The sequence below is a fragment of the Octopus bimaculoides genome, chromosome 3, assembly GCF_001194135.2.
Source record: "Octopus bimaculoides isolate UCB-OBI-ISO-001 chromosome 3, ASM119413v2, whole genome shotgun sequence".
In the NCBI taxonomy this organism is placed as follows: domain Eukaryota; kingdom Metazoa; phylum Mollusca; class Cephalopoda; order Octopoda; family Octopodidae; genus Octopus; species Octopus bimaculoides.
The window spans coordinates 101,733,397-101,747,751 of NC_068983.1; positions in this window are offsets into that span (position 1 = coordinate 101,733,397).

The following is a 14,355-nucleotide window of genomic DNA, read 5'->3' on the forward strand; positions in this document are numbered from 1 at the left end:
CACACACACACACACACACACACACACACACACACACACACACACACACATTCAACTTATTGTCTACTTACTGTTGTCATCATACTGGCATAGTATTACATGATATTTCTCAATACTCACACCACTGAATACCAACCACACCACACCACGCGTACATACCTCACCAAAAACACCTATCACGTACATACACAAACCATCAAATCATACCTGTATACACCCTCTTTCCTTTCAACACAGTTCATATTCTCGCCTCTCCTTCCAGGTCATGCAAGCACCTTCCCATCACACTTTCAATCCATACATGTGTGCATTGAATGCACATGTACACATACATACCCCCTCCCCAAGTTGTAATCACTGTTTGCATGCCTGTAGTAATTTCAAAATATATGCATTTATTTACCAAAATTGTCACACATCCTTTCTGATATATCTGACATCTGGGTAGAAATACCAGACAGACAAGGAATGTGTGTGTGTGTGTGTGTGCGTGTGTGTGTGTGTGTGTGTGCGTGAGGGAGAGAGAGAGAGAGGGGCAGGCAGGTAGGCAGACTTGATGCTGATGTTGCTGTTTTAGTCACTGGCCAGTTTGTTCTAGTTGTAGATTAGATTTTCACAGCTCACATTTTACTCAGTATACAATCATTAGTTTGTCTTCTGTTCTGATTTCCTTTCATGAATGAAAATGATCATAGTAATACAGTATTGTTGTAGTATGAGAAGATAGTCTCTTTAAAAAAAAAAGTATGTCATGCTTTTATCTTTTTGTAATTCCCCCACCTTTTGTCCAACCTGCTTTGTCAGTGCCACTCCTTGTTTGTATAGCTCTACTACAACTGGATATAAGCACATAGTATCTGTGTTATTTAGGACTGCTCCTCTTCCTCTCCACTTTTCCTCCTCCCCCTCTTTATTCTCTCCCCGCCCTACCTTTTTTCATTGTTTGCTATTTACTCAATGGATTATAAGACATTGAATCTTTTTTCCTTTCCTTTTCTTTCATTTCATATATAGTTTTGTATTTGCTATGCATTGTATGTAATCTGTTTCAAATGTATCTGTAATATTGTATGTGTAATATTGAAATTGGATTTGAGATGCAGGCATATTCAACTTATAGCCACTTGTCGAATTTGTAAATCAGTTGAATAATACTGCTATAGCGGAAAAAGAGCTGTCATTCAAATCCTTAACCCAAGCATATTTTGGGGAGATTCTATATTCGTATTTTTTTAAGGAACAATTGTAACAGTCAAAAATATTTTAATTATTGTATATTAACTGTAACATTTAAGTTTTGGAGGAAACGGCTTTGCTTTGATTGCTACTTTCTGTAGTGAAGACCCTTCATTATTTAATCAGTCTACTGCTTGTAATGTATTATATTTGACATACAGTATTTATACAGCCAATAAATGACGTGAAATGATTTCTTTTATATGAATGAAACTTACAATTTATAGCTGAAAGAGTGATTGTGTAACATTCAATGTTTTCCTTATACAATAAGCAACAAGAATGAAATGATTCCATCTAAGAATCAAAACTCGATTGCATAATTTGTTCATTGTGAATTTGTTATTGCACCAACCAGCATATTACTATTATCCCTTTAACATTTAACTTCTGATTTCTATCATATGACATGAATTATCAAGGTGTTTTAATACAGAATTTAAGTTTTGTCATCTCATTTAGAGAGTTCTAGCATTTTTCAGGCACAATTTAACTAATATTCAAGTGTCCTTTGATCTACCTTCCACAATCCTATCAACATACTTTTCATCCAGCATTTGTCACTCATTTATTTTACAAAGAATTGTTGTTTTCTACCTGCTTTGACTACAAAAAACAGCTTTCCAATATAGTCACTTATTAAACTCATTTATTAACCTTTTACATATGTTAACATTTTACAAATTATCCATTTCTCCAACCATACATATCATCTGCAGTTATCAGCCTCATACTTCATACATCTTTTACATTGTATATTTCATACATTTAAAGAGAACTCCTTTATTTTCATTCAAAGCTGCATATCTAAGTTTCTTCCATATTCCTCAAAGCACTTGCCCCACTGATTACTATTATCTACCTAACTGAATTTATGTATTACTTTCAGCTAATTCTCAATAATCATTGATCTTTACCGTGTGGTTGTTAATACTGTTTAGTACTCTGATGTTTCTATCATATTTCTAACTCTGACTTCTTGTCAGTAAGTGAAATTCTGCTGCATTTTTGTTTACCTCTATAGTTGTTATTGATTACACAGTATTTAGTCTGTGGCCTCTCCATTTCTGCGTATCAAGGATGTTATAGTTTGTTCTCATAACATCCAATTTTCCATACTAGCAGGAGTTTGGACAGAGAGCTATTTGAAGAAGGATTTTACAGCCACTTATCTGTCCTGTTGCTAATCTTTACCTGTTTTTCTTGTAACGGATTTATTTCATTCCACAGGTCTCTGAAAGTACGGAGCAGCTAGTCATAATGTCAACACAAACACTGCTTAAGTAAAGCAGTGCTGAGCATAAAATATACAAACATTGATGCACCTTCATGCACATATGACCACACACACACACACACACACAGACACACACATACTTTTCCCAACCACATTGTTCTGAGTTCAGTCTCACTACATGGCACCTTGTTTTCTACTATAGCTTCAGATCAACCAAAGCCTTGTGAGTGGATTTGGTAGGTGGAAACTGAAAGAAGCTAATTGTGTGTGTGTGTGTGTGTGTGTGTGTGTGTGTGTGTGTGCCTTTATGCCTGTTTGTCCTCTACCACCACTTGACAGCCAGTGTTAGCATGTTTATGTCCTCATAATCTAGTGGTTTGGTAAAAGAAACTGATAGAATAAGTATTGGACTTCAAAAAATATAAGTACTGGGAGGTTGATTCATTCAACTAGAAGTTCTTCAAGGCGGTGCCCCAGCATAGCTGCAATCTAATGACTGAAACAAGTAAAAGAGATATACACACAACAAGCTTTCTGGAGTTTTCCTCTACTAAATCTCCTGACATCTCATTGGCTGGCCAGGGGTTATAGAAGAAAACTGAACAGTGGGATTGAACCCAAAACCATTTAATTGCAAAATGACCATCTTAAAGCCACAACCACACCTGCGCCTATCGTAAAATTAAATCTGTCCTTTTCAGTACTTTGTTGGCCTGGATATACAAATTACTTTAACTAAAATAGCTGGTACAATGTCTGTCTGCTTGAAGAAGCAAATCTTCTGCTGTAGAACCAATTTTATTCTGCAATGTTGAGATCTTTGCTTTGTTGATCCACAATGCGTCTAGACATCTTTAAAATAATTATGTATATTCATTGACTAATATATTAACTTGTACTGATTTCAGTGAAATCTCAATGGTGTTGAACAAGTTCATTAAATATCCAGTAGGCCATTTATTGTTTGTATCACAACCTGAGTGTGCTTCTCAGTTGATTCATTATATTGCAAAGGAAATGTTGCATGTTACTGTGCTTGAAATTTGCTTTAGATATTCAATTGTATTCATTATTCTTTCTTTGATGACTTATCTATTCTCAGTTTACTTAATCTCTGCTTATAATGACCAAAATTTTCGAATTAACATTCTTAAGGCAATGAACTGATTATGAATTAGTCATTAAATTATCCCATCATTGTTGTCTAATTATAATGTCCTAAATTTTATGTAATTTGGAAGCTGTTTTAATATTTTTTTCTACTATAGGTGCAAGGCATGAAATTTTGGGAGAGAAGGATAGTCAATTACAACAACCCCAGTACTTTACTGGTATTTATTTCATTGACCTCATGCGGTCAAAAAGCAAAGTCAACCTTGGCAGAATTTGAACTCAGAATGTAAAGCTGAAAGAAATGCTGCCAAGCATTTTGTCCAGTGTGGTCACAATTCTACCAGCTTGCCACCTTAATTTATCTGATATAATTTGAATGCTAGTTCATGAGTTATGTCATCAACTTATGTATTGTGAGGTTAAGTGCAGGGCATTAGGTCACAAGATCATTAGTTAAGAGCCTTCTAGATATATAGTAACTGAATGTCTCTTAGTAAGCCACGTTACTTTCTTATTTTATTCTGAAGTGCTGAAAATAAGCACCACTTTCAATTTACAGTCTAATATAGAAGTAGTACCTATTTTTAGTGATTACCAATCTGTGTGCATATATGTATGTATAAGAAAAGACATGCCCTTGCTCTATAAATTCATATGAAAACCTCTAATATAACACGCAAAACAAACATAAAATTATTAAATTAAATACAAATAAAAACTAGAATTGAGTGCAGGACATAAGATTAACACTATGTCTCAATATTTCACTTGTGTCACATGTAATTCCTTCCAAATTCATTGACTTAAATCTTCAGAAATGTTGTACTTTCTTACTGACATTATCTAACCTTGTATCATCTTAGATAAATTCTGGGAAGCAAGTTGTAATATAAACAGTAAATAACTTGTTGGCTATCTAATGAAACTTGCTCAGCATCATTGAGATTATATTGAAATCAGTACTTGTTTAATACATCCATAAATGTGTGAGGTTCTCTTTTGCTTTTGTTGAAGTCTGTCTCTAAGAGAAGACACTACTGTGTTCACAACCCCACACTGGCAGTATAATGGGTCACAGCCTGGGTTCAGCAGCCTTGGAAGGTAGCCAAATTTGGAGGAGGACAACTGAATATAAATTTTCACTGCCTGTGAGTGCTTGCAGTGAGATGAAGGTTAAGGGATCAATCCCAAATTGGATTGGAAGAGGACTTGAAGTTCACCAACCCTGTTCACCGCAAAGAGAGCATGAAGAATCAATGAATAGGTTATGTCTGACACCCCCTGACTATCACCAATGAGAATGGGAGGATTCATTCATCCAAATAAAGATAATTTGTTTTTTTAAAAAAGGATTAGTTATTGGTCTGTAAAAGTTTCACATCAACACTCACATCGTCCTTACTGGGTCCCCATCCACCCCCTTTTTTTTTTCTTTTATTTTAAGTGCAACATTTTGATTGATTTAGGTTTAGTGTTTGAGACAGAGGTTAAGTTATTCAAAACATTATTTTACTTCTAGAAATAAAAATAGGATTACTCGTCTGGAACGTTCTGCTTTTTTTTTTTCTTTCTCGTTTTTTTCCTTTTTTTTTTCTCCTTTTTTTTTGCTGAATCATTGTAAATTATATTTTTCAATGAAACTTAGTAAGCATTCATACTTATATATGTATTTACCAGGTTTGTGTAAAGAAAACAATATTAAATCATTTTTCTTTGAAGTAATAAAATGCTGTCTGTTTCTCTTCTCAATACTGTGACAAACCATTTTCCCTTCATGGCCTTTTGTAGTATTATTTGTTCTTATCTGATAGGGTCACTATATGTGTATGAAACTGATTTTTAGAAGTAAGCACAGAGTTCAGGGCTTGCTCCACTTCTGTCACATGGCTTGATATTGTTGTATCTATAATAACCAGTCCAAAATGATGAGCTAATGACAGAGCCTCTTTGCTGCAGCTTAACCTGCTAGAAATGGTCTCCAGATCTTCTTCAAACCACTCCCTAATCAGTATATCTTAAAAAAGACATATCAAGCAATGTATAATAAACTCTATTAGAGCTCAACTGTTGACATATTTTGCATTATATTCTTATTTCAGTTGATCAAGTCTTCTAACAATATGATAGTCAAGTAAAGAGTTACTTTAAATCAAAATTAAAATCAACTGCTCCTTCTCATTATATCTGTTAAGTTAGGACATTAGTTTTATTGTTTAAAATTTCAAGGATTTTACTGAAATAAAAGTTTGGTTGTTTAAAATCTTTTTGAAGCTGACCTAGAGTAGAGAGTGCATGTCATTGAAGAGATCCTGAATCATAATGAAAGGATTTTGACATACACAACCGATTGAATGACTAACCAAATGATTAAACAAATAATTGATTCTTTAGCTGGTCAAATAACTAACCAATTGACAATAATAATAATAATAAAAAAGAAGTGTTTATAATTGGTGTAATGACCCTCCCAAGATACAGCAAAGTTTGTTTCAACATGTGAGTTCACATTAAAAAATCTTGTAAACTAAACACAAAACTGAAATCATCATCATTATCATTTAATGTCCTCATTCCATTTTGGTATGGTTTGGAAAGTTTGATAGAAACAGGCTAACCAGTGGATGCCCTTCCTAATGCTAAAATATATTTTCCTGAAATAGATCTTTGACCTTTAAAAATTATTTTAAATGTTTTTTTCTTCTTTACCCGAGAGAAATTACTAAAGCTTTTTGAGGAATGTAACAAATTTTAAAGTTGAATTTTAGCTTTGTCCTTTTGTATCATTTCATCTTTTTCTGTTATGGCTATTGAGGTTCCTCAATAAGTTATAGTTCACACCAGTTTTCACTTAAAGTAAGTATTTCACTCACATCTCTCTGAAAGGCATGAATATTACAATTCACTGTTTCCTTTGCTATATGAATCTGAAATGTTACACTTGTATAAAAGATTTTTTTTTTCTGTAAGAGTAATGAAACTAGTGTAAATGGTAGAGTGACACCTAAGGTGCAGAGTGAAATATAACCTGACTTCCTTTTGTATTTCAGAGTTAAAATCATACAAGAAGTGATTTTTGTCTCTCATCTTCTTAGAGTTGATGATATATATTAAAATTAACATAGTATGTAAAATAAAAGTTATTCCTTTGTAGTTATGATAAATTTCAGGTCATCTCATAAGTTCTGTCTGAATTTTGAATAAAGAAAACAAGTGATCAAATGTTATATTTAATTGAAATTTAATCATCAATGTACTTTCCCTGATTATCTATAACTTCCTTCCATCTATTTACAAGCTTTTTAATCCCATCAATGTAAAACTCTTTTGCTTTCAAAGCTAAGAACTCTGAAATGTCAGTTTTGACCTCCTCCTGGCTTGCGAAAGTTATGTCCCCAAATGATTCTGTAAACTATGAAACAAATGGTAGTTTGAAGAAGCAAGGTTGGGAGAATAAGGTGGATGAAGAATTTTTTCCCAACCAAGCTCTTCGATCTTCTGTGATGTGATCTTTGCAGTGTGGGGGTCACGCATTGTCCTGATGAAACATCACTCCTTTTCGATTCACTAAAGCAAGTCTTTTTTCTTTAAAGCTTGGTTCAAATGCTCTAATTGCTGACAGTAGACTTGAGTATTGATTGTTGCATTAGGTGGTAACAATTCAAAGTGAATTACTCCTTTGCAATCCCACCAGATAGAGAGAAGAACCTTTTTTTCATGAAGTTCCCTTCTCGGTTGTAGTTGAGCTTTTCCCTTTTACCATCCACTGTTTACAATGTTTAACATTTCGATAGAAGATCCATTTTTCGTCACCAGTCACAAGTTTATCCAAAAAGGGTGAAATGAGTTTGCAAGAATGGAGAGAAGAACAGATGTCAACTCGGGATTTGCGGTTGCTTTCAGACAATTCATGAGGCACCCATTTTTCAAGTTTAGGAACCTTTCCAAGTTGTTGAAGATGACAATGAACAGTTGTATGGTTTGAACCATAACGCCAATTCTTCAACTGATAATGCAGAGTTTTCTTCAAGTAATACTTCAAGGAGCTTATCATCAAACTCAACTGGTCATCCTGTTCGATCTTCATGTTCAAGGCTGAAATCTCCACTTCTGAATTTTGCAAACCATCTTCTGCAAGTTCTTTCATTCAAGCATTCTTTCCCATAAACTGAGTGTATGTTTTAAGTCACTTTGGCTGCAGAGTTTCCTTTTTTTGTACTCATAAAGCATTATGTGCTTTAAATGCTCTTTGGATACTTCCATGTTAGAAAGGGTTTAAATCAAAGAAGTTTTAATTCTATTATTCTGTAAAATAATATTTAATTAGTTTAAATGTACACAAATGCATAAAAATAATTTTTAATTCCATTAGACATTCTAAAATACGATTAAATTTCATTCAATTTTAAAAAAGGTAAAATTGGACAGAACTTTTAGGATGACCTGATAGTTAAGGGGTTGTGTTTGATAGTTACAGTAGTATAGTGAATATTATTATCATTCAGATTTGGTTGAGTAGCTAGCAGAGTTCTTTACATTCAATATCTCCTTTGCCCTACCTCTCACTGTTTGAAACTCTTTTTTAATGCAATTCCATTTCCTGCCCTCTCTGTTAAAATTTTTACCTTTCTCTTTACCTGATTGTTAATGGCACACTGCCCTATTCATGATGTTTATTGAGTTGTATTAATTCGATTCTTCATTATAATTTGTAATGTAGCGTTCTTCAATACAAATTACCAATGAAATGACTGATGGTGGTGGTTGTGGTGTGTGTGACTATTAGCGTGTGTGTGTGTGTTTTTGCTCGCCTATGTATTTATGCATTCAAGTGCATGTGAAGTTAGATGTGAGTCAGAAATACTACTACTTGATATTAGCATGGGAACTATAGTGGTAAGAAGTAGTAAGTTGGTACCGACTAGTCTGCTGGTTATCACTACAATATTAGATTTTTGTACATTCCAATACCCAATCCCTTGTAAGTCGGCTTAGGCACTACTACAGCACACAACAGGTTTTCTTCACTTTTACATGTGATAATAACAGACTAGTGTGATTCTAATCAAAAGAAGTTAATCAATGAGTAACTAGAGCACTATAGTGATTAATTGAGCATGGTTAAATTCAAGTGAGTTGTAGACTAAACTACTTGAGGGAGCATTATTCATCTGTTTATTACCATTTTCCATATTAGTAATGCTGACCTCATTAGAAACTATATGGACTGGTGTCAACAAATTACTAAGAGCTTATAAAATACTGTTAAGAAATGAAGAATCATTTGTTCATAATTTGAAAGAAGCACTTTTTTGTTTCTAAACCAAACCAAGAACAAAACAACTCAAACATGGGAATTTCTGTGCGTAAAAGGTTGAAATGCACAAAAAAATGCATTCACCCTGAAGTAGAACTACAAACCAAGATTTTCAGGTAAGCAAAAAATATTTAATGGTGTTTGAAACAATTTTTCTTCTTTTTTTACCTTTGCCATCTATTTGGCACAAATATATTTACTGATATTAGAAAAGTGGAGTTTATATGAAGCAGGGTTTAAAATGTTTTAGAAAGTCACTACAGTGCAAGTAATGCTATTATAGTGACTTTCTAGAACACTTGTGATGATATTTATTAATATTGAACTAATTTTCATCAGTGTTCTTGATAACTATAGATGAAGGTATGTCTTTGGAGAACTATATTTTAATATACTCTGTGTTTGTATGTGTGAAATATTTTGATGGTCTTGTTAGAGCTTACATTCTTTTTCTGTTGTCAACTCTAAACTGACATAAAATGTTTATAGATTAACAATGGATTTCAGTTTTTGTTAATAATTTTTGTCAAGTTTTCAGTGTCTGTTCTAATACTTATTTTTGAGTTATTCATAATTTGTAAAATAATTTAGATTAATTCCTCTTTACTTTTTGGAGGCAGTGGATTCTACTATCTAAATCACATAGGCAAGAGGAAAATAATTTTACTGAATGAGTTATTTTTATCTATTCATTATTAGTTTAATCTTAATGAGTATGAAGTAAATATTTTGCTCCATACTTTTGTTTTGAGTAAATATTTTAAACTAAATATGCATTTCTTGGTTAACTATGAATATGATGAGAATCTCTTTTCATTTAAATTGACTAAGACAATCTTATTAATACTTATAAGAAGAATGTAAATTTTGCACAATCTCTTTAATCCTGTCATCAGAGACCAGTTACAATATAACATTATACAGTTTAGTAAAATATAACTATACACATCTCATATGTGGTAAAAGAAAAAAATATCTTAGACAGTAAATTTATTGCAATTTTGTCTTGTCAGTATTTCTCTTACTCTTTGCCAACAAGTGTTAGATTTATCTTATCTACATCTACTTGGTGAATTTCTTTCACTTCAGTAATTAACAGGTAGTCTATACATCACTGATGAGTTTCAAGAAGGCAAAGCATGTTCAGAAATTTCTTCCACACTTGTCAAGAAAAATATCAATCAACTCATTATTGTTCTTTGACTGCATATCTGAATATACTTTAGCTTTTTATTGTTTTAATATTTAAACACACTTTCATCTTCATAACTAAAATCATAATACAGGTGATATACTTTGACAAACAATAATGTATTATCGGGAGAGAATATAGTAACCAAGAAATGAAAGTAATTGAGTTGTCATAGAATTTGTTCACCAAATCCACCAGAATTCTTTGACAATATACATATATCTGTCTGTCTGATGTCTGTCTCCCTACCTGTTCTCTAAGTATGTCTGTGCACTAGTGTACTGCAGTAAAACATAACAAAAAGAATAATAAAATTATGAGATTTCTTTCTTTCGGTAATTCTTAATGTTTTTTCTTCATGCCTTGTTGCATTTGTTTTCTCTCTGTTATTCTTTTCACTTCCACTCTTTCTCTTACATTATTCTCATTGATTCACTCACATGCTTTGTTAAATCTCCTCTTCTTTACCTATATGTATTTCACTCAATTTTTTCTCTCCATCAAATTCTGCCTTTATATCTTTTTTCATTTCCTAATGTCCTTTCCTAACTGGATATCATACATTAAGGTTCTCCCCACCCCCTTTTTTAAAATCATTTTTTCCCATTCACTTACTCTCTATACCTCTGTTATTTGTTTAATTATATTACATTTCTGACTTTTTTCTGGTGTAGAGCTATCTCTTCTCTTCAGTCTCCTATTCTATTACTTATGTGAATGCACGCACATAAAATATATACATAATGCATATACATACACAAGTACATACATACACACACATTCATTCATTCACAGACGCATAATATATATGTATATATGTCTTTTAATATAGCCATAGGTCAACCAAAGCTTTGTGAGTGAGTTTGGTAAATGGAAACTGAAAAGACTCTGTGTGTGTGTGTGTGTGTAGTAAATCATCACTTGCATGGAGAACAGTGAAAATCAAAACAGTAATGTAACTATTCATTCTTAATATGCTCAAACATGAATATACTAATTGCTGTTGTATTTTGTCTATGGAGCACAACTTCTCTCAGTCAATGTGTGTTCTAAATGCACTGAGATCATTGAGATAAAGAGACTTTAAGACACTGTGTGGTTTCAACTTGGTTGTGTCTCTTCAGTCAAATGCACCTCCAGACTCAGTGAGTCTAAACAAGAATTTTGGCTCTTGTTTATAGAAATCAGTGAACAGATTATTTGCTGATACGTGATGTCTGCCAAAATAATAATGAATTGCTGTGTGCATTGAGAACAGTGAAAATCAAAACAACAAAGCAGAAAAAACATTCTTAAATGAATAGTGTTGTGAATACCTATTGTATGAAAGGAAAAATTGTTCTCCATAGATGGCATACAACAGCAATTAACATATTCACATTCAAATCTATCAAAACATATTAAGAATGAATATGTACATCATTGTTTTGATTTTTTTTCTTTGTTTTCCATACATGTGACATCTACTGACACATTCATTGAGAATTTGGCAGTAAGCTTTTAGCTTCATAATGTTCTCATTATTTTTACTTTTTTTCTTAAATTTCCAAATGTCCCTCACAATCTCACACTAATTTCAATAACCTATGACTTGTAGACATTCACCTGTTGACTAGTAATGTGTAAGAAAGCTCTTGACAGAATGCAATACAATACAAGTAGTGCAGCTGCTAGATGCACTGTTAATGATACTGCAATTTGACTGACTGACTATTAAATAGATTGAAATATTGCATTGACATTACAATGTCATTGCTGTGCAGGCTTTGGAATGAGTGGACTACTGTGTCAGTTAATTAGAAGCAGTGCAACTATATGTCAAGAGTTACGTATCAGAAGCTGAGCACAATCTGTTTTGGATTCATTTAGCTTATTTGAACGCTGGTTGTGTGTGTGTGTGTGTGTGTGTGTGTGTGTGTGTGTGTGTGAGAGTGAGGGAGAGAGAGAGAGAGAGAGAGAGAGAGAGAGAGAGAGAGAGAGAGAGAGAGAGAGAGAGAGAGATATCTTTGTTGAAGAATGCAGTTTCATTTTGATTTGGGATTTTAACTTTGGAATATATCATATATATATCATAACTATTTTGTCACTCTTTTCTGCTTGGATAAATGAACTTAGGAAAGTGTATATTTCCTTAGTTTAAAATGAAATTCATCAAGTTTAAGTAAATGAATCAATAAAAATTCTGGTAGGCGTAGGAGTGGCTGTGTGGTAAGTAGGCTTGCTTACGAACCACATGGTTCCGGGTTCAGTCCCACTGTGTGGCACCTTGGGCAAGTGTCTTCTACTATAGCCTCGGGCCGACCAAAGCCTTGTGAGTGGATTTGGTAGATGGAAACTGAAAGAAGCCTGTCGTATATATATGTATAATGTATGTGTGTGTGTATATGTTTGTGTGTCTGTGTTTGTCCCCCCAACATTGCTTGACAACCAATGCTGGTGTGTTTACGTACCCGAAAGCTAGCGGTTCAGCAAAAGAGACTGATAGAATAAGTACTAGGCTTACAAAGAATAAGTCCTGGGGGGTGATTTGCTCGACTAAAGGCGGTGCTCCAGCATGGCCACAGTCGAATGACTGAAACAAGTAAGAGAGTAAAAAGAGTAGAGTAAACGAAAACAAAGAAAGAATAAAGTATCATCGTTAGTATTAGATAAATATTTAAACTTTGATTTGGTTCAGTCCCACTGTGCATTTTCTTGAACAAATATCTTCTACTATATTCCTGGACAGATGGAAGCCTTGTGAAAGAGGCTCATCGTGTGTGTGTGTGTACCCTTGTCTTGATGTCTTGTGGAGGTTGTAGAACAACCATCATTGGCAAATAAGCATGTTGTTTCCAGTTTTCCATGAAAAACATGTCTGGCCATAAGGAAATATTACCTTGCTTTGAAACAGGTGAGAGTTGGTGACTGAAGAGTTGTCCTGCTGCAGAAAATCTACTTCAATAAATTGTATGTGGACCATGTCAGCATGAAAAAGTGGATGCTAAAATGACGATGTTGACAATAATATTGGGTTGGCAAGAAAGTAATTTCGTTTTTCGCAAATAGGTAGAGTTATGAGTTTTTGAAGGACTTTTGTCAATGTTATGGTTTTTTCCTTTTGACATTTGATAGCCGTTACTTTTAGCTTACTTTAGAAGTAAATTGCATGTAATTTTATTTATAGCTGTTAGTTCAGTGTCAATTGGTGTGCAAAACGAATATTTTTGCCATATTTTGCTTTCTTATTTCCATAAAGGCAAGAAAGCTGCTGAGGCTCACAAAGAGATATGTGAAGTTTATGGTGTTGATTGCTTAACAGAACGCATGTGTCAGAAATGGTTTTAAAAATTCTGTTCTGGAGATTTTTCACTCAACGATGACCAACGTTCTGGTCAACCTACTGAAGTTGATGATGACTGAATTTGATTGTCATGCAACTGTGCAAGAGATTGCAGAAAGGTTAAATGTATCACACCCAACAATTGAAAATCACTTTGAATGTTTTGGACTCGTTAAGAAGCTCAATATTTGGGTTCCATATAAATTGAGAGATTCACTTAACACAATGAATCAATATTTGCGATGTGCATCTCAAATGCAATGAAATCAACCTTTTTTTTTAAACGAATCATCACTGATGATGGAAAATGGATTGTCCACAAACATCAATCGAAAACGATCATGGTCCAAGCGTAATGAACCAGCACAAACCAGATCAAAAGCTGAATTGTATCAAAAAAGGTTATGCTGTCAATTTGGTGAGATTACAATGGTGTTGTGTATTTTGAGCTGCTTTCAAGGAATCAAATGATCAATTCAGATGTTTACTGTCAACAACTAATGAAACTGGAGAAAGCAATCAAGGAAAAACAGCCAGAATTGGCAAATCGTAAAGGAATCTTGTTCCACCATAACAATACCAGATCACACACGTCTTTGCTAACTTGTGCAAAATTATCAGAGCTTGATTAGAAAGTGATGTCACTTGCACCATATAGCCCCTACCTTGCACCATCAGATTACTATTTATTTCAAAGCTTGCATAATCTTTTGAATGGTAAGACTTTCAATAGTAATAGTGACCTGAAATCACACATGCTTCAGCTTTTGGCTGATAAGGACCAGAAATTGTATGAGCGTGGAATCATGAAATTGCCAGAAAGATGGCAAAAGGTCATCAAACAAAATGGAAAATATATAATTGATTAAAGTTCATTCTTTGTGTGAAAAAAAATTACTTTTATTTCACACTAAAAAACCGAAATTACTTTCTTGCTAACT